Consider the following 26,955-nt stretch of genomic DNA (forward strand, 5'->3'; position numbering starts at 1 on the left):
GAGGTATGTCCTGACTGACCATGGGCCAGGCAGGACCAGGAAAACTCCAGCTACAAACATGCTAATTCCTTTTAGGGAGATATCCTTATCTACTTGAAGGTCTCCCTTATGCCTTGGAGGTTGTGACACATAAAGAAGAAGCCAGAGGTCTCCTCATGAGGCTATGAGATATTCTTGAAACACCTGTTGCTGTACTTACACAGGAATAAGACATTCAAAACAAAGTAAACTCAAAAAGGTCAACAAGATTTGGTGGGCTAGAGGAGTTGTCCACAGTTCAGATTACAAACCTCTTCCCACTGTACACTCAGACAATTACATGGCATGTAACTCTGCCCTATGTAAAGACATATTGATGAGCAAACTATGGAGTGGAAAGATGATAAAAGTATGATGTGTCAGGACCTCCCTTTCTTTGAAAAGTTTGCTCATGCAAAGACACTATAATGTCTTATGATCAAAGAACAACAGATTGCCAAGATTAAACATATAGACAAATTCTATAAAGATATAAAATATAAACACTGTGTTACGCCATAATTTGAATAATAAATGCATCTTTGGCCTGAAGATTTTTCCTGGGCACTCTGATCACTAAGAGTTAATAATACACTGCTTGTGTCATGGCAAAATGCCCAGGGTGGCTTGAGGATTTTATTTTGTTCTAGTGTTCTTGAAACAACCAAAGCAACCAGCCTGAGAACAAGCTGTCATATGCTTCTAGTTTCTTAAAATTTGGGTTATGGGGTTAATGAGTAAGAATGATAACTGTGTTTGTTAATGATGTCAAATTTGAGGGAAAATGATTAGAAATGATAACATTTGTCTGTCATAATTGATAACTCTATTCTGTCATAATTTATTAATGATGACTAAAAGATGGGCAAAAGGAAGTGAAGCCCATGTCTAAAAACAAAAATGATAAGATATATGTTTTAGAACACCATGTATGTAGCCCTGCTTACTAAATTCTGTATAAATAAAGAAACCCCCTTGTAGCTAGAGTTTTCCTGGTCCTGCCTGGCCCAGGTCAGGATAAATTTCTCTCACCTGCCAGTCCCACAGCTGCTCAGACCCAACCGAGTAAACACATAGAGACTTATATTACTTGTATACTGTATGGCCATGGCAGGCTTCTTCTTATCTAGTTATTTTATCTTAAATTAACCCATTTCTATTAGTCTATAAGTTGCCATGTGGCTTGTGGCTTATCAGTACTTTATATCTCGCTTGTCATGGCAGTGGCTGGCAGTGGCTCTCTGTCTCAGCCTTCCACTTCCCAGAATTCTCTTCTCTGCTTGTCCAGCCTATACTTCCTGCCTGGCTACTGGACAATCAGTGTTTTATTTATTAACCAATCAAAGCAATACATTTAACATACAGAACATCCCACAGCACTTTTTTCCTTTTTCTTTTTCTTAAAATAGAAAAGGGGGGGGGGGATATGGTTATATTTGTACTGAAATGTGATTGTATTTGTATGTTAATAAATAAAGTTGCCTGGGGAACAGAGCTAATAGTAAGCCATAGCAAGAGCTGGGTGGTGGTGGCACGGACCTTTAATCCTGACCACATGACAGACAGATCTCTGTGTGTTCAAGAATACAGCCAGCATGGAGACACATGCCTTTAGTCTCAATACCAACTATAGAAGACCTGGAAGTCTGTACAGCCAGGCAGTGATGCGGAGGTCATGTGGTTGGGTTTACAACCAATGAGAAGGCAGAACAGAAAGTCAATAAAAAGACAGATACACAGGAAGTAGCTCTCTTGCTGAGAGGAAGAACAGCAGTGGCAGGAAGGGCAAGAAAGAGTTTTTAGGATCAGCTCTTAGCTACTGCTCTGACCTCTTAGGCTTTTAACTCTGCATTTGGCTTTGTGTTTCTTATTTAATAAGACTGTTACATTTACACACTCTGGCTTCTAGTCAGTTAGGCTGCAAGGTTCTCCCGACCACCATTTTCTGTGTAAATCTGAAGGATAGCAGAATCAAAGCTTTATTTTATTTGTTCAGTACTTAATGTCAATATTTTCATAGCTTCAAAGGAAGATGTAAGTATATATTTACCTTCCTTCAAATATACTTGTGAATTAAATATGTATTTCTGTAGATCATGGCAGTATGATGAGTTGAAAATAGCTAACAAAGATGACTGAGTTATTTCATATGCCTATTAAATATCAGAATATTTAGAGTTCTAAATTAAGTAATGGCAATGCTTTACATAAAAAAAGAATGACAGAAAGATGAAGCCATTTTAATTATCTGACACAATGTTAGCCACAGAAGCTATGTCATATATTTGTTGATTTCCAAAAGCATTACACAAAGGTGGAAATAAAAGATTGTTCTTCTACTGGTTTTCCAGATTATCAAACTTCTAAATTATTGGGCAAAAGTTTGCATAGTCAGTGGAATCAGAACCCTCATCATGATTTGTGAACTGCCTGTCTGGTAATATTTCCACTGAAGACAAACTTCAATATGAAATTTTTTTCAGAGCTTCCCAAATTAAAAACATAGTGAAAATAAATGAAGGAAAATCCAGGGTGGTAAACATTTTCAAAGACTGAAATGTAGATAGGTCATAGAGTAATTATGAGGATTAAGTAGAAGCATTGGGGAAATATTATATTTTAGAGAGTGAAAAATTCATAGTATATTGATAAGAAAGAATCATTTCAATAATTGAGATTTTACTGTTACTGGGCTCTATTCAAATCTCAATAGACACATTAGAATACACAAACTCCTTTATCATGGAGACTAAGTCAAGAATGTGGGAGATGCTTTTGAACAGATACTAATTATAAAAAAATTATAATAGAATAATGGCCTTTTCTTTCACAGATGGTAATAAAACTATTTACAAGTATGTAAATGATGAGGTTTCCAAAGAGTCAAAGTCATTTCTTATAAGGAAAGTCCTAAATGATGGGTTTTTCAAAAGTAAGTCTCTTTATGGAATTGAAAAGGAGAACAACAATTCCATCAATACCATATTTTGGTACTCCTCTAAGAGATGTTATTTAATACTGATCAAAGGGGAGCACTGAAATCAGATTTAGGGAAAGTGAATGTTCAAGACTTCCCAAAGTACCACTTTAATTTTTCACAGGGTAATTGGATTTCTCATTCTGTATGTGGAACTCACTCTTTTTACAACATATTACAGATGTACCTGTTTTTTATTTTTCATGATTTGTTGGCACTAAAGCATTTACATGAGTTCTTCCTTTGCCATCTTATTAATAAGCATACTTAATTAAAATTAAAATGCATATCTAAGTTTCTCATACCCATAAGATATATTCTCCTAAACCAGTTCATGAAGAAAGCAAAGAAAACAGGGAAACTAATTATATATCGCTTCATTTTGGGAAAAATTCACAAGTATTTTCAATTTCCCACAGGGGAAATTAAGGCACTTAGATGAACATTTTATTAGTCAATGGATATTGAAATATTTCAAATGTGAGAATAAATTATTGTTACTAAGTGGAAGTGGAAGACATAACTTCTTAGTTCATGTGCTATTTTGAAACATACACATGAGAATATGGTCCTGTGAATAGGGTGATTATTTCATGTAATATTCATATGTTACTATGTACTGTAATTACTAAGTTAGGCAAATTATCTCTACCCCACTTCTTTTTCATGCCTATATTTTATCTACAGTGTATGTCTAGAATTCTGTTGATACATAATAAAATTTGTTTATATTTATTTTAAAAAGTGCTATTAAGAACCAAAGCACTGTTGTAGCAGTGACAAATATTGTAAGTAAGCTTATACATTTGTTAAGTTATAACTTTAATAATAATATTGATGTTAATTTTGCATTGAACACTAATTATGTACAATAATTACATGGATCAAATAATGTCAACATCCATACTCAATGCAGATATGTACTATAATCCTCCTCTTTTCATTCTAAAGAAATTGAGACACAAAGTAGTATGTCCAATATCATAAATCTATCATTTAAAAAGACTAAGAAAGGAAAGAAGGTATGACTTTCTTCTATGATTTGAGATTGGATGTTCTGTTTACAATTTGAAACTGATGAGATTTTGAATACTGCATTAGTTAATTTCCTCCTAACCATGTCCAAATAGCTCAGAGGGCAACTAAAGGGGACAAGAGAGTTATATTTGACCACCGTTACAGAATTATCAGCCTATCCTTATGGGCAAAGCATGTTCCAGCAGATCTGTTCACATCACAATGGATGGGAAAAAAATGAGAATAGAGTAAGGGTTCAGGGCAAGAACTAGGTCTCAAGGGCATGCTCCCGTGACATACTTCCTCCAATTACACCTCTCATTTTTTTCCACTTCTCTAAAATATCATGATATTATGAACATATCATTGATTATTCATCTGTTTATTAATTCAGAGACTTCATAATCTACTTATCTCTCTATAGTCTATCATAGACATACCCAGAAGTATGTTTCAATAATATCTAGCCATGTTTTATTTGAATCAACATAAAAATTAAAAGTAAACATTAGAGATAGTTTTTACTTGATTTAATAGTGTCTTAGATTCCTGTATTTATTTGAAATAGTTGGTGTCAAAATTAAAGTATATAATTTATATAAATTTCCTAAGATAATGCATTGTATGCCATAGATGCCCAATAAATGTTAGTTTATGCTGAATACAGAAAGAATGAAAATTGAGAAGCAATTACTATTCCATTTTTTGGGGGGGGGCGTTCGAGACAGAGTTTCTCTGTATAGCTTTGAGCCTTTCCTAGAACTCGCTTTGGAGACCAGGCTGGCCTCGAACTCACAGAGGTCCGCCTGCCTCTGCCTCCTGAGTTCTGGGATTAAAGGTGTGCTCCACCACCACCTGGCTACTATTCCATTTTATGACAAACCCAACAACACATTTTAAATTGGTGGTATAACTCTGCAAAGCATGACAGAAATAGTTAGGCAGAAATTGTTTTGACACATTTGACAGAAAGTTGGTAATTCTTACTTGGAAACATGAGTTTTATTTCTATTAATCACTGCCAATTAATTATGATGTTTATTCAAATAAATCCTACACCTCCCTTATATTTTGTGAATAGAATTATCCTCTCACTATAATTCTGTAAATGCACATAGGGAGAAATATTTTGTTAGCTTATTTTTAATTTTATATATATTCAATTTGCTAAACTCTCATGTTAAGCCTGACAATCTTTTAATTGATGTTCTTAAAATTTTCCATGTATACAATGGTACAACCCACAAATTATTCTATTTCTAATTTTAAAAAATGTTATGTCTGGTCTTGATTTAACTTAGGTATGTGGTACGTATCCAGAAATTTATCCATTTCTTTTAGATTTTCCAGTTTTGTGGAGTAGAGGTTCTTGAAGTATGACCTGATGATTCTCTGGATTTCCTCATTGTCTGTTGTTATGGCCCCCTTTTCATTTCTGATTTTGTTAATTTGGATGCTCTCTCTCTCTGTCTTTTGGTTAGTTTGGATAAGGGCTTGACTATCTTGTTGATCTTCTCAAAGAACCAACTCTTTGTTTCATTAATCCTTTGTATTGTTCTCTTCATTTCTATTTTATTGATTTCAAATCTCAATTTGATAATTTCCTGGTGTCTGTTTCTCCTGGGAGACTTTGTTTCTTCCTGTTCTAGAGTTTTCAGGTGTGCTGTCAAATCACTAGCATGAGATTTCTCCAGCTTGTTTATGTGGGCATTTAGTGCTATGAATTTCCCTCTTAGCACTGCTTTCATAGTGTCCCATAAGTTTAGGTATGTGGTGTATTCATTTTCATTGATCTCTAGGAAGTCTTTAATTTCTTTCTTTATTTCTTCCTTAACCCATTGATGATTCAGCTGAGCATTATTCAGTTTCCATGAGATTGTAGGATTTCTGTAGTTTATATTGTTGCTGAAATCTAACTTTAAACCATGGTGGTCTGATAGAACACAAGAGGTTATTCCAATTGTTTTGTATCTATTGAGATTTACTTCGTGGCCAAGTATGTGGTTGATTTTAGAGAAGGTTCCATGGGGTGCTGAGAAGAAGGTATATTATTTTTTGTATGGGTGGAATGTTCTGTAGATATTGATTAAGTCCATTTGAGCCATAAAATCAGGTAAGACCATTATTTCTCTGTTAAGTTTCAATTTGGCTGATGTGTCCAGAGGTGAAAGTGGGGTGTTGAAGTCTCCCACTATTAATGCGTGGGGTTTTATATGTGATTTAACCTTTAGTAATGTTTCTTTTACATATGTGAGTGCCCTTGTGTTTGGGGCATAAATGTTCAGAATTGAGACTTCATTTTGGTGGATCTTTCCTGTGATAAGTATGTAATGTCCTTCATCATCTCTTTTAATTGATTTTAGTTTGAAGTCTATTTTGCCAGATATTAGGATGGCTACACCAGCTTGCTTCCTATGACCATTTAATTGGAAAGTCTTTTCCCAGCCTTTTATTCTTAGGAGGTATCTATCTTTGAATTTGAGGCGTGTTTCTTGTCTGCATCAGAAAGATGGGTCCTGTTTTCGTATCCATTCTGTTAGTCTGTGTCTTTTTATAGGTGAATTAATTCCATTGATATTAAGGGATATTAATGACCAGTGATTGCTTGTTCCTGTTATTATTTTTATTTTTTGGTGGTAGTGTGTGTGTACTTCTCTTCTTTGGGGTTTACTGCTGTGGTGTTATCTATTGCCTGTGTCACTTGGTCTTTTTCCTTTGCTGCCCTTAACATTCTTTCTTTATTCTGTATGTTTAGTTGTTTAATTATTATGTGGCAAGGGCCTTTTTTTGGGGAGTCTAGTCTGTTTGGTGTTCTATAGGCTTCTTGTATCTTCATAGGCATTTCCTGCTTTTAATGGTTGTGCTGGAACTCTCATCCAATAACTGATGGAAGTGGATGCAGAGATCCTCAGCCAGGCCCCAGGTGGAGCTCCAGGAGTCCAATTCTCGAGAAATAGGAGGGACTGTAAAAGCATCAATTGTTGAGACCAATATTGGAGAGACACAGGGACAAATAGCCAAATGAATGGAAACACATGAATTATGAGCCAAAGGCTATGGAGCCCCCAGCTGGATCAGGCCCTCTGGATAAGTAAGAATTGAATAGCTTGAACTGTTTGGGAGGGACCCAGGCTGTGGGACCGGGACCTGTCCTTAGTACATGAGCTGGCTGTTTGGAACCTTGGGCTTACACAGGGACACTTTGCTCAGTCTGGGAAGAGGGGACTGGACCTGCCTGTACTGAATCCATCAGGTTTAAATGAATCCCCAGGGGATTCTTGGCCCTGGAGGAGATGGGAATGGAGAGGAGGGGATGGGGGGAATGTGGGGAGGGGGCGGGAGCAGGGAGGACACGGGAACTCATGGCTGATGTATAAAATTAAAACACAAATATAATAAAAAATGATATTTCTGTAGCTATTCAGAATTTTTTATATCACTTATAATTTTACAAAACAGGCTAAGTTGTATGAAATGGTATATATGTATCTCTCTGGGTGCTATGATTGCATGGGATTTTTATTTTTCATTCATATACTTTCATTGTCCCCAACTTGACTAAGCATTTCCTAATATGATTTATGTTGGAAATTTTAAAACCATCGTATATTAATGCTTCAAAAATCAAGTTTGTTCCATATCCTCTCCACCATAAGTATTCATCAGTGTTTTTGATCTTATCCATTCTGACAGGTAGAAGATGGTAGGTATCTCAGAATCATTTTTATTTGCATTCTGTTGATGACTAAGGATGTTGAGCAATTCCTTCAGGTCTTTAGGCCATTTTAGATTCTTCTGTTGAGAATTCTGTTTAGCTCTGTAGCCCAATTTTAAATTGGATTGTTTTGTATTCTGATGTCTACTTTCTTGAGTTCTTTATATATTTTGAAGGTCATACCTCTGTCAAATGTGGGGTTGATGAAGATTTTTTCCCATTCTGTAGACTGTCATTTGTAGTTGGAGTTTTCCTGCCTGGCTCACAGTCAGGACAAATCTCTCTCACCCGCCAGGCCCATAGACGCTCAGAACCAACCAAGTAAACACACAGAAACTTACATTTTTTAGAAACTGTATGGCCATGGCAGGCTTCTTGTTATCTACTTTTTTCTATCTTAAATTAACCAATTTCTGTTAGTCTGTAAGTTGCCACGTGGCTCGTGGCTTAACAGTACCTTACATCTTTTCATGGCCGCAGCTGGCAGTCTTTCTCCAACCAGCCTTCCACCTCCCATAATTCTCTTCTCTCTTGTCCCGCCTATACTTCCTGCCTGGCCACTGGCCAATCAGAACTTTATTTACACAGAGCGATATCCACAGCAGTCATTTTTTCTTAATTACCATAACCTTTCATTTACAGCAGCTCCTCCGTTTCAAGAGGTCCTCGTTATTAACTATTTCCCTCATTGTCTTTGCTAATGGTGTTTTATTGGAGAGGATGTGGTGCAAGCTGAACATTCCTACACTGCTGGTGGGAGCACAAACTCGTACAGCCATTCTGGAAATCAGTATGGCAGTTTCTCAGAAAATTAGGAATCAATTTACCTCAAGACCCAATGATATCACTCTTGGGTATATACCAAAGAAATGCTCAATCATACCACAAGGACACTTGCTCATCTATGATCATAGCATCATTATTTGTAATATTCAGAACCTACAAACAACCTAGATGCCCCTCAATTGAAGAATGGATAAAGAAAATGTGGTACATATATACAGTGGAGTACTACTCAGCAGAGAAAAAAAATGACATCATGAGGTTTGCTGGCAAATGGATGAAACTAGAAAGTACCATCCTGATTGAGTACACTCGGACTCAGAAAGATAAACATGGTATATACTCACTCATAAGTGGATACTAGATGTAAAGCAAAGGACAACCAGACTATAACCCACAGCTCCAGAGAAGCTAGCTAATAAGGAGGACCCTAAGAGGGATGCATGGATCACCCTGAGAAGGGGAAATAGATGAGATTTCCTGAGTAACCTGGGGGTGAAGGAGGGCAAAGAGTAGAGGGGGGAGGATGATAACACAAGGGAACAGGATGGTGAAGCTGAAAAGAGGAACAGAGTGAGAGAGCAATGAAAGAGATATCTTGATAGAGGGAGACATCATGAGTATAGGGAGAAACCTGGTGCTAGGGAAGTTCCCAGGACTTTACAAGGATGACCAAACCTTAGACTAATATCAATAATGGAGAGGGAGCCTGAGCTGGCCTACCCCAGTAATCAGATTGGTGAATATCCTAACTGTCATCATAGAGCCTTCATCCAGTAACTGATGGAAGCAAATTCAGAGATCCACAGCCAAGCACTAGGCCAAGCTACAGCAGTCCAGTCAAAGAAAGCAAAGAGGGATTCTATGAGCAAGGGATATCAAGATCATGTTGCAGAAACCTACAGAGACAACCAAACCAAGCTAGTAGGATCTCATGAATTTTAGACCAATAGCTGTGGAACCTCCATGGGAAGGGACTATACCCTCTACATAAAGGAGACAGTTATGTAGCTTGGTCTGCTTAATGGGCCCTAGGCAGTAGGATCAGGATCTATCTCTGGTTCATGAGCTGGCTTTTTGGAGCAAATTACCTATGGTGAGACATCTTGTACAGCCTTGATGCAGAGGGAGGGCCTTGGATCTGCCTCAATTGAATGTACCAGGCTTTGCTGACTCCCAATGGGAGGCCTTACTTTTTCAGAGGAGAGAATGGGGGTTGGGCTGGGGAGGGAAGGTGCGTGGAGCAGGAGGAGGGATGAGAGGAGGATCTGTGGTTGGTATGTAAAATGAATAAATATGTTATTGCCAGGCAGTGGTGGTGCATGCCTTTAATCCCAGCACTCGGGAGGCAGAGCCAGGCGGATCTCTATGAGTTCGAGGCCAGCCTGGGCTACCAAGTGAGTTCCAGGAAAAGGCACAAACCTACACAGAAAAACTTAGTCTCAACAAACCGCAAATAAAAAAAAATAATAATAATTTTAAAAAAAGACAAAATCAAGTTTGCATTAGGTGGAGCTCCAGAGTCCTGTGGAGTAGAGGGAGTAAGGATCTGAGGAACAAGAGGGGACAGAGATACCATGAGAACATGTTCCACAGAATCAATTGACTAGCATTCATGTGGGCTACAGAGATCAAGGAGACTGTAGTGTCTGCCCTAAGTCCTCTGTATATTGTTATGGCTAAGTTACTGTTGTACTTATGGGATTTCTAACAATGGGGGCAGGGAACTCTTTTCCCTCTACTGGTTCGCCTCATCCAACCTTGATGTGAAGGTTTGTGCCTGGTCTTATTGTATCACATTACGCCCTGTTTGGTTGATGTCCCTGGGAGGCTTGCTCTTTTCTTGAGGGAGAGGGAGAGTGGAGGTGCATCTGGGAGAGAGTGGAGGTGAGGGGGGGATCCTGGTGGTAGGGGAAGGTGGGGAAAGTGCAATTAGGATATATGAGACAAGAATAGAAATAATAAAAAGTTTTAAAAACGTAAAAACTGCTTTTTAAAATATCTGCTATTACCAGTTGCTGTTCAGAATCATCAGACGAATTTATATCTACATTAATTTATTTAATATGATATAGTCAATTTTGATCAGAAACTTCATTGGTTTAAGAAAGGTCAGGGGCATTAGGGAAACACGCCTGTGAGGACATTTCCAAAGAGGACTAACTGAATGGGAAAAAAAAATCACCCTCAACTATGAGCATGGGAAGTATCATCCTAGGGGCTGAGGCCCTGCATCAACTCTTAAGGAATAAGAAGAAAGACAGACTGAGTACCAACATTTCTTTTCCTCGGCTATCTGATCCATGAAAATATAAGCAAGCTATTTTCCATGGCCACGGACAGTAACTGGTCCTCCTGTCCTGTTGTTTCCCATGATGGTGGACAATATCCCTGGACTACGAGTCAAATAATCCTTAGATTGCGTATTGTCGAGTATTTTGTCACAGCACTGAGAGAAATATCTAATGTATATGACTTACCTTTAAAAGTGCCTGTCATTCATGAAACCATTACAAGAATCTATTTTAGAACATTTTCATCACCTCCCACATATTTTTGGCTCATGTATGTTGGCCCTCAGTTACTCCTATTAACCCCAGGCCCAGAAAATCATCTATTCTGCTTCTCGCCTGTGTAAGTTTTCTAGAAATTTCATGTAAATATAAGCATACGATAATTAGGGTTTGGGGTCCAAACTTAAACGTGTTAATGGTTTTTGAACCTCATTCTTATTTTTCTCTTGCATGGAAGGTGTATACTCTAGAGCAAGAATCATAAGGCAACTTCTACATAAAGAGAAGCTATATTGTTTTTTCTTTTTAAGGTAGACGAGAGGTTATGGAAGAGGAAACTTTGACGATGATTGAAAATTTTACATATACCCTTGGAAAGTATTCATATGTTGTCAGGGATGTATATATTCCAGTTTGAAGAAAAATTAGGCTAAATTACACAGAAAGACCTAATAGAGTAGATTAGGATATAAGATTTTAAAAGTATTTGCTTATTACTGTTTCTAGTTTAATTTCATGATCTTTAAAATGAGCACACCTACTTTAGTTTTTGTATAAATGAGTGATATTATGTATCTATATAAAACTAACCAACACATGAAAAGAAACATTTGTCATTCTGTGACTGACTTAAGTCACTTAATATGCTTATCTTCAATTAAATAGATTTTCCTGCAGATGCCTTTGTTTTTTAATATGGATTTAAAACATTCCATTGTGCTTATACACTCCATATTTTCTTTATCTATTCCTATGTGTTGGACACTTAATCTTAACTTAACATCTTTTTTTTGTGGGAATTGGAATCCCCTGGGGTTTTGGAGGTGGGGATTGAAATTACAGTAAGGATCGATTAGATCCTATGCAGCAACAGATAATAAAAAGCTTTTGGCAACAGTATTTCATTTTATCTCAACCTGACAGCTTCACATTATAAAAGATGTGCCTGACATCTCCTTCCACAGTAACTGATCATTGTTTTTGGCTAAAGACTAAAATAAGAAAGATAGTTAAAATCTGAAGTTCTCATATGCTGAGTTCAAAGATTAGTATTTATAGTGCCTTTTAGAGAGAAGGGGATTTGACATTTGAAGAACTACAAAGTTGGTATCATTAAATTGATCTCAGTATGAGTATAATTGAATTTTGTATTATATGGTATAATTATATTATTTTTAAAAACCCATATTGTGCTCATGCCACCCGTCTACTTCCAAACTCCAAAAGCAGCTAAAAGGATGCAAATTCTATCAGAACCTTATTGCTGTAACCAATTTATCATCATCATCATCATTATTATTATTGTTATTATTATTATTATTATTATTATTATTATTATTATTATTATAGGCTTCTAATCTAGATGTGACTGATAAGTTATAAATAATAGGGACCCCTGAGCAGGCAGAAAACCCTCAGTGAAGTTTTGAATCATAACTGAAAGATGAACCAAAGCCTCAGCAATGATAAGCACATTGCTGCCCAGCAAAAGAGGGCTTAGTGTGTTGTTTCAGGATAAAATACCAGTGTTTCCAACTACCAATCAATACTGGAGAAACTACTGCGGCAGCTTTCCTGCAGTAGCAACAGAGGCAGACTTTTAGAGAGAAGAATAGTAACCACTGCTGCAAAGCCTTGGCAAAGAAATGGTAGTAAATAACCTGGAACACACTTTTTTGGAATCCTGCCTGTGAAGCAGCTAATGTACCACATTTATCAATAAAATACTTCTCTATAGTAATGTTAAGGAAATGCTAAAATAATGAATCTCTTGTTCCTGTTTGTCATACTTTGATTTCACTCTCACTGTTTCTTAAAGGGAAAATCCCTTTTAGACTTCTATCCATTCTGTCAATCCTATGACAATTGTGCAGTTAGAGCTCTCCATTCTCTAGTCAAGCATTCTGAGTGCCTAAAGTATTTGGAAATTCTGTTCCGAGGGCCTGTATAGGCATTGGAAAGACTATTCCTAAGACCAGGAAGGCCACATATTTTTCAGGAATCCTGTATGAACACTTTCTTTTAGGTCAGTTTTACACATCACTCCCAAATTTTCTGTTCCAGAAAAGTCATGGCTGTAGTTGAAGAAAAAAATGCATAAGGTCAGGATTGTGCCTTTCTGCTCCATATAATGATCATATTGATTTATTCACTTTTATTAGGAAAGTATACTAATGCACATATATGAGACATACAGTAGAGATAACTTACTTTATACTTGAAATTTTAGAAAACTATATCTAACAATAGAGGGAATAATATAATTAACCTCCATGTACATATTATACATCATCAATAAATTATTACTTGATGGCCAAAATTGTTCTTTGCATGTTCTTATCTTCCCATGATTACTATTAGAATTTCTTGAAGAAATATATTAATTTTATCCATAAATATTTCTGTATGTATGTTTAGAAGGACTCAGCCCAATGTCATCATTAATACTAAAATGTTAACTTTAAGTCCTTAATCCCATCAAATAATTTCTTCAAAATGTCCTCATATATTAGTTATTCTCAAATCTAATGTGCCTAGGAATCATTAGGAGACTTTTTTAAATGATTCAGACTCAGAAGTTTCAAGGTGAACTTTATAAAGGTGTATTTTTGAAAAGTTCCCAAAACTTTCCAGTGTTCTATTCTGCATCATAAAAGCTGACAAAAAATGAAGTTTAATAATGAACATGTTTAAACTGCATGTGTTAGAATATAATTCTAATATTAGAGAGTAGAGATCAATGTGCCTTCAAATGTCAAAAAAAAATTTTTTTTGATCATTCATTCACTCCAAAAACATTTGGCTTATATGAAGTCTTGCTTTAATCATTGGGTTTCATAGAAGTTGGTGGTGTTTACAATCCCATCAACACTAGACAATTGCCGATAGCTTTTGTAGAGGGTAATAAATAAGGTAAACCATATACCCTAAGTCTATTTCCATCTATCTCATTCACATACACACTTACTTATAGCATGACAGCTGATCACAAGAAGAGTAGTGGGAAATCAAATAATTACTTACACACATTTGAAAGACTATAAATATAAGGTAATAAAAATGATATGTCACCAATATTGTTGCTTGCATGATTGAATCTAGTGAATAAGTATACAAAACATACAGTTTTATTCATAAGGAAAATTACTAACTTATTATTTACAACACTTGATATATCACCTGCCATCTTGTTGTATTAGATTTGTTATTGGAAATTACACACATGGTCATTGGTCTTTCCACATTTTATTGCTTTTTAATTATGACTCTGGATTTGAAAACATCACCCTCCTAGAGTCATAAGGGGGAGGGAAATACAAATTCATGAAATCCTCAAACTTGTTGTGACCATCTCTTCTATTGTGAAAGATCAGTAAGAACACCAACTTTGTCTCCAGTTAACAAACATCACCACTCTCACCACTCCAGTTTAAAATAGGCTTAAGTATGATTCTTAGGTTACTTTAAAAGCATTCACATTGGATTAGAGAATATTAGCAGTAACCTGGTGGCCATACATACATACTCTTTCAGTCACTACTCATTCCTTCATTGTAAATCCTAACCTTAATTCTAATAGCATAGATTATTGTTAGATTTTTTTTTAAATGGATTTACATAATGTACATGTATGCCTGAATTTTTCACATGTATACTTAAGTAAAAATCTATATTTTCTGGGAGTTTTGTAGATAACTCATTGTCATTGCTACATACTATTTTGCAATTTCAATATACTGTGGTTGATTTATTTGGTGAAATATAATAAGATACAATTTTTTTCAGCCATTTCATATAGTAATACATTTCATAGAATACTGTAAGGAGGATTATGGTAGATGCTCTTTGCAGAATATATGTGTACATTTCTGTCAAGTGTGGCCTAAGGAAGACCACAGCAGCAGCATAGAGTATGATTATGCTCAGCTTTAAGAGATACTGCTGAAGTGTCTGTATAAATTTCTTGTTCTGAAAGGAGCATACTGCAGAGTCCACATAGTTCTCCAGCACTATTATCTCCCAAACTCCTGATAGGGTGCCCTTTAACCTCTGCCTACAATGTTGAAGCACTCTTTTATTTCAAGTCCCAAAGTCTTCCACATTCCTCCTAAAAACAATATTACCTGGCCTATCACAACAATCTATCACTACTGGAACCAACGTAGGTCACAGTTACTTTTATATTGCTGTGACAACCTAACATGACCAAGAGAACTTATAAAAGAAAATAATTAATTGGGCTTACCATTTCAGAGAATTCAAATCCATGAAAGTGGGAACAGCTGATTGCTCATATGTTGATCCTTGATTAAGCAGGAGAAAGCAAGAGATAACACTGGAAACTGCACAAATCTTTTGAATCCTGAAATCCCACATATAGTGACATACATCCTCTAATAAGGCCATACTTCCTAATCCTTTCCAAAGAGTTTCACCAGCTGGAGACTAAATATTCACCCATGAATCTATCATTCAAACAACCATAGCCTTTATTGTGTCTATTGCTTAGTTTATAATAACAGTTAAAATTTGTTGAATACCAGGTAATTTTCTAAACTCATTCATTAAATGCAGTATTTCTTTTGATTCAGAAAAGTGTCTGAGCTATGTCTATTATTAGCTTCCCTTCTAAATGAGAACCCTGAGCAGGAAAAAGTGTCAGAGAAACACCTGTTCCCATTGTTAGGAGTCCCACAAAAACATCAAGCTAACACCCATAATGTGTACACAGCAGGCCATGTGCTTGCTGCTTCAAGTCTCTATGAGCCTCTGAGAGCCCTGCTTAGTTGATTCAGTGAGACATGTTCTCCTGGTGACCCATCTCCTCTTACTCCTACAGTATTTCTTCCCTATCTTCTGTGGAGTTCCCTGATCTCCTAGTGGAGGGACCCAATGGAAACCTCCATTTAGACTCTTTCCCTACATGTCTGACTGTGACTCTTTTGCCTGCTCTTGAGACTTTTTTGTCCCATTGGATTGCCTTGTCCAGCATTGATAAGGGGGCTTTTGCATTGTCTTATTGTATCTTGTTTTGTTCTGTTTGGTGGTCCTCTCTTGGAGGCCTGCTTTACTTTGAATAGTAAACTGAGGGGGAGTAGATCTGAGGGAGAGGAGAGGTGGGAGGTCTGGGATGAGTGGAGAGAGAAGAAACTGTGGTCGAGATGAATTGTATGAGAAAATAATTTATTTTCAATACAAGTAAAAAATATTTAAATGAGGTCCATGAAGCATTGAGAAGTTAAAATATGTAGTTTATTTGCACACAAATACAGTAAGTAAAAACATGACTTAAAAGCTAAGGAGTATAATTTCAGAAGCATGAACTTAGCTATTATGCTGTGCCTTTTCAATGAGTATTTAATTATTATGTACTCAATGAATGAATTAGAACTGAAAATATTGTAAAAGTAATCTAACGTAAGTAGATTGTCTCAGCAATGTGTTAACAGGAGTTAAGAGGTGAAGTAACTTGCCCTTGATCACATAGCTAACAAATATTCAAATTATAGTGAAATTCCAAGAGTCTGAACTGCCGTTTCATTGTTCTTTCTCCTAATCCGTGTTCTGAGTCTACTTTTTTTTTTATTTCCGAAAAGATACGATTTACTTCTTTTTAAAACCCTGCTAAGCTCCATTGGTTTCAAAAGATAATCATGGGCACAAGCCATTTCTAGTGATAAAAACTGTCACTTAGATACATGTCATGACAGCTAAACAAATTGCATGAAATCATAGACTCATGGATTTATCTATAGAATCATATTGTTATAGCTGAGTAAACCTAATATCCTCCTGCAAAGTGAAAATTGCAGAGAGTTTGAAATATCTGAATGTTTCACACTGTGAGACCCAAGTGAATTTTCATTTTTCCTCGCTTATTTGAAATCTTGGCCAGACCTAAGTTAGGCCTGGTATATACTGCCCTCATCTGCCTTCAAGCACTTCTTTCCTTACTTTCATAGTCCAAATACTGCTTGCTGCTCAGGTTGAAATTAATACATCCAGGCTTCAAATCAATTCAAATATACCATAGCACAGACACTGACAGTCATTTCCTGGCTTTGGTTGTTGCTTGGCTTTGTATGTCCATCAAATATGAACAGGGATCAAAGAAACTAGTTAGGGACAACTTTGAAAAGTGGTGAATCTGGTAAATTGGCTAAGATTAAATAATATGTTCCTACTTATTTCAGCTTTTAATATAATAGTATAAATGACAGGAGTGTATTGAAATATCCAGAAAAGGTGATTAACGACAGTGGGAGTAATGAAGAGCAAGATTTCAGGAAAAGAAAGCTTAGGGGAGCAGGAGATCCCAGCTGGATCAAGAGCAGAAAGGGAGAATGAGGAATAACAGACCCTGATAAATGAAGACCACATGAGAACAGGAATAGGCAGAGTGCTGGAGAGGTCCCCAGAAATCCACAATGATACATCCTCTGTAGACTGCTGGCAAAGGTCGAGAGAAAGCCTGATCTGACTTAGTCTGGTGATCAGATAGCCAAACACCCTAACAGTCATGCTGGAACTCTCATCCAATAACTGATGGAAGTGGATGCAGAGATCCTCAGCCAGGCCCCAGGTGGAGCTCCAGGTATCAAATTGTCGAGAAAGAGGAGGGACTGTAAGAGCGTCAATTGTTGAGACCAAGATTGCAAAAAAGCACAGGGACAAATAGCCAAACGAATGGAAACACATGAATTATGAACCAAAAGCTCTGGAGCCCCCAGCTGGATCAGGCCCTCTGGATAAGTGAGACAATTGAATAGCTTCAACTGTTTGGGAGGCATCCAGGCTGTGGGACCAGGACCTGTCCTTAGTGCATGAGCTGGCTGTTTGGAACCTTGGGCTTACACAGGGACACTTTGCTCAGCCTGGAAGGAGGGGACTGGACCTGCCTGTACTGAATCCACCAGGTTTAAATGAATCCCCATGGGAGTCTTGGCCATGGAGGAGATGGGAATGGAGGGGAGGGTATGGGGGAACGTGGGGGTGGGGGCGGGATGGGGGAGGACAGGGGAACCCATGGCTGATGTGAAAAATTAAAACACAAATATAATAAAATAAAAAAGAGGAAAAATAAGTAATATAAAAAGGCATGCATTCAGTTAAAAATAACCCAATTTTCAAATCGATAAAACATCAAATAATGTCTTTTTAATTATAGTTTCTGAACCTTAGAAGTATCTTTATGGACTTTCAGAAGCAGGTGACTGATTTATGTGTAGGCAATCCTGCATTTATCATCAAACGCTAAATGTGTTATCATCTAATCTTTTTAAAATTATCTACCAAGTAAGAGTTTAAAATTAATCTAAAGACCTTTGAGGCCACTCTGCTTGAATTAATCTCTCTCTCTCTCTCTCTCTCTCTCTCTCTCTCTCTGTGTGTCTCTCACTCTGCCTCTGTCTCCCTGTCTCCTGTCTTTCTCTTCTCTCTCTCTGTTCCTAAACAAAGTTTATTTTCTATGTGAATACCAAGATTCCTGCTGCTCATTTCTTATCTTTACTGCCCTCAGAAGCCTATGATCTAGTGCTGAAACTTAAAAGTGGACAACATGTTTTTAATCATTGAAAATGCTAAAGGTATGCAAAACAGGTAATATAATATAATAAAATATAGTGAACTTCCTGGCATAAATCAACTAAGTAGCCATTATTAATCAAGAAATAATCCTGCTTCAATTTTTTTTTATTATTTCAAAGGAAACCCTAATTATCATACCAATTTATCCAGATAATGTTATAAAATGGTATTTACTAGCCATGGAATGGCTGATGAACCCATGAACTCACAACAGTTTGCATAATACTGTCATTCCACCAAGGAAGAGGGAAAGTATCATAAGGCCTCAACCTTCTCGGAAGAGCTGAAGTTAAACATTGCAGAAGGAGTTGGACTCATACTCCTCATTGTTGTAGCCACTGGTACATTTCTCCCCCTCATCTGCTCCCACCCAGAACCTTGCAAGCAGCCTCAATGAAATACCTTCAGCCCCCCCCCCCCACAAAAAAAAGGCATGGGAGTAGTAGTAAGCACTTGCAAAGAAGAAGTTTGGTGGGACATGGAAATTGATAAAATAATAATCTGAGTTATTTTGATCAAAGGATATTATACATTTATTTATAGATATACTAAATGATAAAAGAATAAAATGAATAAATTCAAAAATAAAATTGTCAAAGCAAACGTAAGGTTAATAAATTAATTTATATTAAGTATTATTTACATTCATACAATTGCTTGTTGAAATCCATATCCAAATTAATGTATCCAGATATTGAATTCATTTTATACATCTTTTAAACCTATTTGCGTTACTCATTTAAATTAATTTTCTTATAGTGTTCTAAAAACACAAAAAATAACACATGAAACAAAACAAAATACGTTTTCTGGATTTTGCTGATCATATCTGATATAGATAGGATTAATATTGCTGTGAAGAAACACCATGACCAAAGCAACTTGGGGAGGAAAGGATTTGTTTTACTCACAGTTCCATATCACAGTTAATCACCCAAAGTAGTGAGAGCTGGAACTCACACAGGGAAAAAAAGTGGAGGTAGGAACTGATGAAGAGATGATGGAGGGATGTGGTTTACTGGCTTGCTCTATGACTGCTTTCTTGTAGAACCCAGGACCACCAGCCCAAGGATGGCACCTGCTGGGCTCTTACCTGTGGATCACTATTTGAAAAAAAATTCCTTACATCTATTTCTTATGGAAGCATTGTCTCAGTTAAGGCTACCTCCTCTGTGATGTCTTTAGCTTGAGTCACACTGACCTAAAATTAGCCAGTAAAACTTCTCTTCTTGGTAGGATTTTTCAAAATGTGGTCCTCTATATTCTGCACTACATGTAAAATGATGGATTAATCTAGGAGCTTTGTGGGATTTAAGTTTATCGGGCCCTTTATTAAAGAGTAGTTAATTGACATTTTAACTTTTTCATTGCATTAATATCTGTGAGTCTCTAACTTCCTATGACCCCAATTTTAGTCATGTAATGATTAAACTTTAAAGTCATAAGTTCTCCATAGTTCATTATGAAATGATGAAATGATGAAAATAGAGGGCATGAATGACACCAAGAAATCTGTCTTCCAGACACAACAGGACTAGTGTGCATTATGAACTCACAGAGCCCAGGGCAGTACAAAAATGGCCTGCACAAGTTCAAGCGAGTTAGGATCCCAGTCTGGAGATGGGGAAGTGGACATGAGCCCCCATCCATAACTGAGAAGCTATCTCCAATTGGCAACTACTGGCAGAGGAAAAATTATATTTTCCAAGGGAGTCTCACTGAGTATACAAACCACACCTAAGTGCAGGCTCCACCTACCACTAGTTGATGACCAAGACAAAATTAACTCAATGGCATCTTTGGAGGCTTTTTTGTTGTTGTTGTTGTTGTTTGGGTTTGTTTGTTTCATATTTTTTTTTACTTCAGCAATTTTATCATTACTGCTCTTTTACTTGTATATTATGATTTCTGATTTTGTGTTTGTTATGGAGTGTATGTGTTTGTGTTGTGTGTGTGCATATGTGTGTGTGTGTATGTGTATGTATGTATGTATGTCTATGTGTGTGTATTTAATGCATTTTCTTTGAATACTGGTTTCTTAGTGGGTTTTTTTTTGTTGTTTTTATTTGCCTGTTTGCTTTCTAAAGAGGGAGAATGTGGTAGTATTGTTTTATCCAAATTATTGTGCACCCTAATAAATTTATCTGGGGTCAGATAATGGAACAGCCACTAGACAGACATAGAGGCCAGAAAATGGTGGCACTCACATCTTTAATCCTAGCATTCCAGAGGCAGAAATCCCTCTGCATCTCTAAGTTCAAGGCCACATTAGAAACAGCCAGGCTTGGTGACACATGCCTTTAATCCCAAGAAGTGAGCCTTTAATCCCAGGGAGTGATGGCAGAAAGTAGAAAGATATATAAGGCATGAAGACCAGAAACTAGAAGCATTTGGCTGGTTAAGCATTCAGGCTTTTGAGCAGCAGTTCAGCTGAGAGCCATTGGGGTGAGGACACAGAAGCATGCAGTCTGAGGAAACAAGAGCAGCTGAGGATCTGGCGAGGTAAGGTAGCTGTGGCGTGTTCTGTCTCTCTGATCTTCCAGCATTCTCCCCAATACCTGGCTCCCAGGTTTGTTTTTATTAATGGAATTTTTAAGATCCCTGCTAAAGGAGAGCAAGAAGGTATAGAGTTGGATGGGTAGAGATCATTCTGGAAGGAAAGGAGGAAGTGGAAACCATGATCAGAATATATTGTTTGAAAAATTATTTTCAATAAAAATACTGAAATGATACTCTTACATAAAATTATCAAAATACATTTTAATTTTTTTCTGAGAGTTTTTCCACTTTTTAATGGGGAACTAAAGTTGAATTTGTTCACAGTTTCAACCTGTAGTTATTCATTTATTAACTGTCCTTGTAAACTTTTAAAAATAGTACTTTATTTTATGTGTATAAGTGTTTTACTTGCATGTAAATGTATGATTACAGTTCCTGCAGAAGTCAGAATAAGGAGTTAGTTACACCCAAACTGACATTATAGATTGCTATAAACTACCATGTGGGCACTGGGAACTGAAGCAGGTCTTCCTCAAGAGCACCAAGTGCTCTTAACCCCTGTGCCATCTCAATAGCACCAAAGATGTACTTTTGATTGTTTCTTACCTGAAGAAGATCTCATCAGAGAAAATCAGAATAAATGTGTGATTTCAAGGACAGTCTGAGATTTGTAAAGAAAGTTCACATTAAAAAGTCACATAGCCACTGAGAAACCACTTCCAGTTGTCTGCATTTCTTTGTATTGAGTTACCTTTCCTCTGATATCATTTTCTGCCTACCTGAACAGACATCCTTTATCTTCCTTTTGTTGTCAGAAAACATTTTCATTTCCCTTACTTTTAAAAATACTTTTATGAGGTATAGAATTCTAGTTTTTTTTGATAAATATTTTTATGAGGTATGGAGTTCTAGTTTTACTTTTTGTTTTCTTCCAGGACTTAAATATTTTCTTAACTATTTTTCATTTGTGTTCAATGGAACTTCTATTCTTGTCCTAATTTTTGATCTTTCTATCCATATTTGGATAATTTTTCTCTTTATCCCTAATGTGAACAGTTTGACTGTGATGTAATTTTACTACTATTTCTTATGCTTGCATTTCATTGAGATGATGTATTTCTTAATTGGTTTTCATGTAATTTGGAAAACCTTCAGCTATTACTGTTTTGTGTTCCTCACTACTCTCCTTCAGAAATGACTGAAGTTGTTCCACAATACACTGATTTTTTTCTTGCTCCTTAATTTTTCTTATTTTATTTTTAATAGATTTTGTGATATGCCTTTAGTTTACCTTCTTTTACTATAATAAAACACCATGACCAAAAGCAACTTTAGGAGGAACTGGTTTATTTGGCTTACATATTTTGATCAAGTCCATCATGAAAGGATGGTAGGACAGGAACCTGGAAACAGGAACTAAAGCAGAGACCATGGAAAAACACTGGTTAATGGCTTGCTCTCATGGCCCCCTCAGCTTTCTTGTATTGATAGAAAATTACAACATGTCCACACGGTTGGGCTTGCCCAGCAGACCACCTAATTATTTCTGGTTCAAAATAGCCATTTCCAGGTCAGAACATCTCCTGTGGCTGGGACTCTGTGGCTTTACATGGTTGCGTGAAGTGCATGTGGCCATGTAATCTACGCACATGTGTGGAATAGCCACATGTGGTCATGTAGCCACATGTGGTCATGTAGGCATGCGCGGCCCACTCTTTAAAAAGCTGGCAACATTTTGCACAGGTCTCTCTTCTCTTCTCTCTCTCCTCCCTCTCTTGTCTCCTCACCCATGTGTGTGCTTCACACAGGCCTGTCACCTCTATCCTCCGTCCTCATTAATAAAAAGCTCTTTTGTGGATTTGTCATGTTGGGAACATGTTCCTTGCAGGGTAAGAGCGCAGCCTAAATAACTAACACATACATCGCAAGACAACCTGCCCAGAGTAGGCTCAGCCCTTCCACATCAATCATTAATCAAGAAAATGCCTTCAAAGACTTACTTAGAGGCAATTTGTTGACAGCTTCTTTTCAACTGAGGTTTCTTCTTCTCAGATGACTCTAGCTTTGTTATGCTGACAAACAAAACCTAGCAAACAACTAATCAGCATAGCTATCAAGTTCCTTAATATATTTTCTTAAACATTAAATATGCTATTAATAACGTTATATCTTAATATATACATATATATTTCATATAAAACATTGTAACATCTATGTTTAGGAAATTGGGTTGAGTCTTTTACATCTTTTGTGTTTTTACCAATAAAAATACATAAACTATAGTTACAGTACTTTTGACTGCTAAATGTTTCAATTGACATTTTCCCCTCATTATAGTAAACAAAGTCTAGTTTCTTTACATGCTTGATAATCTTGTGGGAATATTTACTATCACTAAGTTCACCATATTTATAATAATATATATTATATGTATTAATATAGGTAAAGTGAGCATCATTATTGTAAATGTTTTGATCGTTTTATATCTTGTTTTAAAAATTTCAGGTTAGTTTTGCTTAGTATTCTTTCACTGTTATGGAAATACCTTCCAGATACTCAATAACTCCAAAATTTGTTTTTCAATCTAAATATAAAGAAGAAGAGTCATTCTTGGTATATGTTAGCATTCAGAATTGTGCCTTTAGGTAGATAGAAATTTCATCCTCAAGACTGGAATATTTCCATGCATGAATGTTCTAAGTCTTGACTTTGGTCTTTATAAGCTCTTATTTCATAGAATTTAGACACTTTAGTAAAAATTATCTCTATATTTGTTTCTGCTAGAATTACCTATAAATGTTATTGATTCAACTCATAAAGTTGGGTAAGCTGTATATGGGGCAACCTTCCTTGCATTATACCCTAGAAACTCATCGAAGTATTTGTTGGGATTACCATGCTATCTGTCTCTCAATGGTTGTTATATGTTATTGTTTCTTAATGTCCAGTATCTTGAAAATTATTGTTTCATATGTTTTGTTTGTGTTTATTTTTAATTTTAAGTTAGAAGATGAGGTGATATTGTATCCTCCAATATAGTGTACACCCTATTAAACTTATCTGTGGTCAGAGAACAGAACAGCCACTAGCTAGACATAGAGGTCAGAAAATGGTGGCACACACATCTTTAATCCTAGCATTCCAGAGGCAGAAATCCATCCGGATCTCTGTGAGTTCAAAGCCACACTGGAAACAACCTGGCATGGTGACACACACTTTTAATACCATCACTTGAGATCTCATGTCTTGCTTGGGAAAGACACATGCCTTTAATCCCAGGAAGTGATGGCAGGAAGCAGAAAGGTATATAAGGTGCAAGGACTAGGAACTGGGCTTTTTAAGCTTTTAGGCTTTTAGTGGCAGTACATCTGAGATCTATTCAGATGAGGAATCAGAGGTTTCCAGTTTGGAGAAACAGGTTTGGCCGAGAAGTTGGTGAGGTGAGGTTAGCTGTGGCTTGTTCTGTCTCTCTGCTCTTTCAGTGTTCACCCCAATACCTGGCTGCCAGGTTTGTTTTTATTAATAAGACCTTTTAAGGTTTCTCTACAAGAAGATAAATCTAGTCCCTATGGATTGAACAATTAAAGACAGATTAAATGTACATGTTTAAATTTACACATCTTTTCACAATATAGTATTAAGCTATCACATTTTAACATAATTGATATACACAAATTATATATATTAGTGTTATGAGTGCTTATAATATTTTATTCTGGTCAGTGAAAATCTTTTCAATTTGACTTTAAAAGACACTCAGGTATTCTTTTTTGTCAACAAGATTTCTCAGATTCAGTTTGTATATTCACTTCCTTAGATCTATTGATGCTCTAAAAATGAAGAAAGGGCATTTTGAAGAAGAGAGAAAAGGGTGACATACATGTGTATGAAACATTAAGAATACCCAAAGTATAATAGCAAATTATGTTTAAGGCAAATTAGAAAATGACTGGTAAATATACAAAACATCAGCAAGCAAACCTCAGGCCCATCACTCCATTCAGCATACCTCTCAACAAATACCCCAACAGAGCCTAAAAACACAAACATATTCACTCACACCTGTAGCAGGATCTTAAAAATTCTTATTAATGAAATCAAACCTGAGGCCAGTTATTGGAGTGAATGCTGGAAGATCAGAGAAACAGAACAAGCCACAGTTTCCTCACCTCACCAGTTACTCAGCTGGTCTTTTTACCTCAGACTGCATGCTTCTGTGTCCTCATCCCAGTGGCTCTCAGCTGAAATGCTGCTCAAAAGCCTGAATGCTTAACCAGCCGAATGCTTCTAGTTTCTGGTCTTCATGCCTTATATATCTTTCTCTTTCTGCTGTCACTCCCTGGGATTAAAAGCTGGCTGCATCCTTGAACACACAGAGATCCACCTAGCTCTGCCTAACAAGTGCTGGGATTAAAGGCATGCACAACTACCACCCAGCTTCTGCTATGGCTTGCTCTTAACCATTTTTTTAGCCACCATTTTTGGCTCTGTATCTAGTGGCTGTCTGTTCTCTGATCCCAGATAAATTTGTTAGGGTGCACAATATTTTGGGGAACACAATACCACCACACACACCTTTCACCATTCGTATCAAACAACAAATAACTGAAAGATTAATTCCAACTTTGTGAATACTAGAAAATTATATGAAATATGTGCATTAAATATCCATTCAATTTTCCTGTCAATGCAGGTACTTTTAGATGATTGGTCTTATACAAATGAGGGGAATTCCAGTTTAAAAAAAATACTGATGACCATAATACAATGAATTCTGTCTTAGTTACTGTTTTTTTTTTCCTGAGAAGAGAGACCATGACCAAGATAACACTTACAAAAAGAAAGTATTTAATTAAGAGCTTGCTTACAGATTTAGAGAGGTAGTCCATGATCATCATGGCAGGAAGCAGACAGGCAGAGATCTAGCTTTAAGCCTTATATTTTCATCTGCAGGTGGCAGGAAAAGAGAGTTCTGATTTGGGCTTTTGAAACCTCAACCCCCCCCCCACCTCAATGATATATCTCCTCCAACAAGGCCACACTTCCTCCAACAAGGCCTCACTTGCTCCAACAAGATCACATTTCCTAATACTTCCCAAACAGTTCCACACCCCAGTGACTAAGCATCCAATTATAAAACCCTATGGGGGCATTTTCATTCAATCTACCACAAATTCTCTTGATAAAAATTTAATATTTGGAGGAAAGTAATGTGTACAATTAAAAGCCATGAAGAAATTATCTAGCATTATTAGTTAACAAACTTTGGTATTCACCAACATTTTAAATTTGCCTCTTCATGACCAATAATAGTAAAAGGAAATAGATCCAGTTATCTTATTTCCACCTACTTTCTTCTTCAGAATTCATCAATTTAGAATATGATACAAGGCAAAAAGGATGAGTGAAGTAGGAATAATGGTGATTGTTGTACAAAAGAGATAATCAGCTAATTTTTGACAATCAATGAATCTTAATGGCCCATTGGGTAACTTATGTTTACATGAATGAGCAAGTTTCTTCAGGTGAGTTTCTGTACCATTTGTCTCTCACTGTGCCTGTTTCATATGGAAGATAATTTTTGCCATAATTAAAACTGTAGCTCAGGGGGTGAATAATCAGTTTATATTTATGATCATTCACTGACTTTTTACATTGTGCTTAACACACTGGGGAGCACATAATAAGTGATGAACAAAAATTAGTTCAATTTTTCTTAGCAGACTTAATATAGCCCTCACTATCCCATGCATTATGGATAATATAAGTGTGAAAATAGAATATTCAATCTTGATCTTTCATCAGAATCACTGACTTCTTAATTCCATGAGTCAAATTTTCCATTT

Source organism: Onychomys torridus, chromosome X (assembly GCF_903995425.1).
Source record: "Onychomys torridus chromosome X, mOncTor1.1, whole genome shotgun sequence".
NCBI classification, from domain to species: Eukaryota; Metazoa; Chordata; class Mammalia; order Rodentia; family Cricetidae; genus Onychomys; species Onychomys torridus.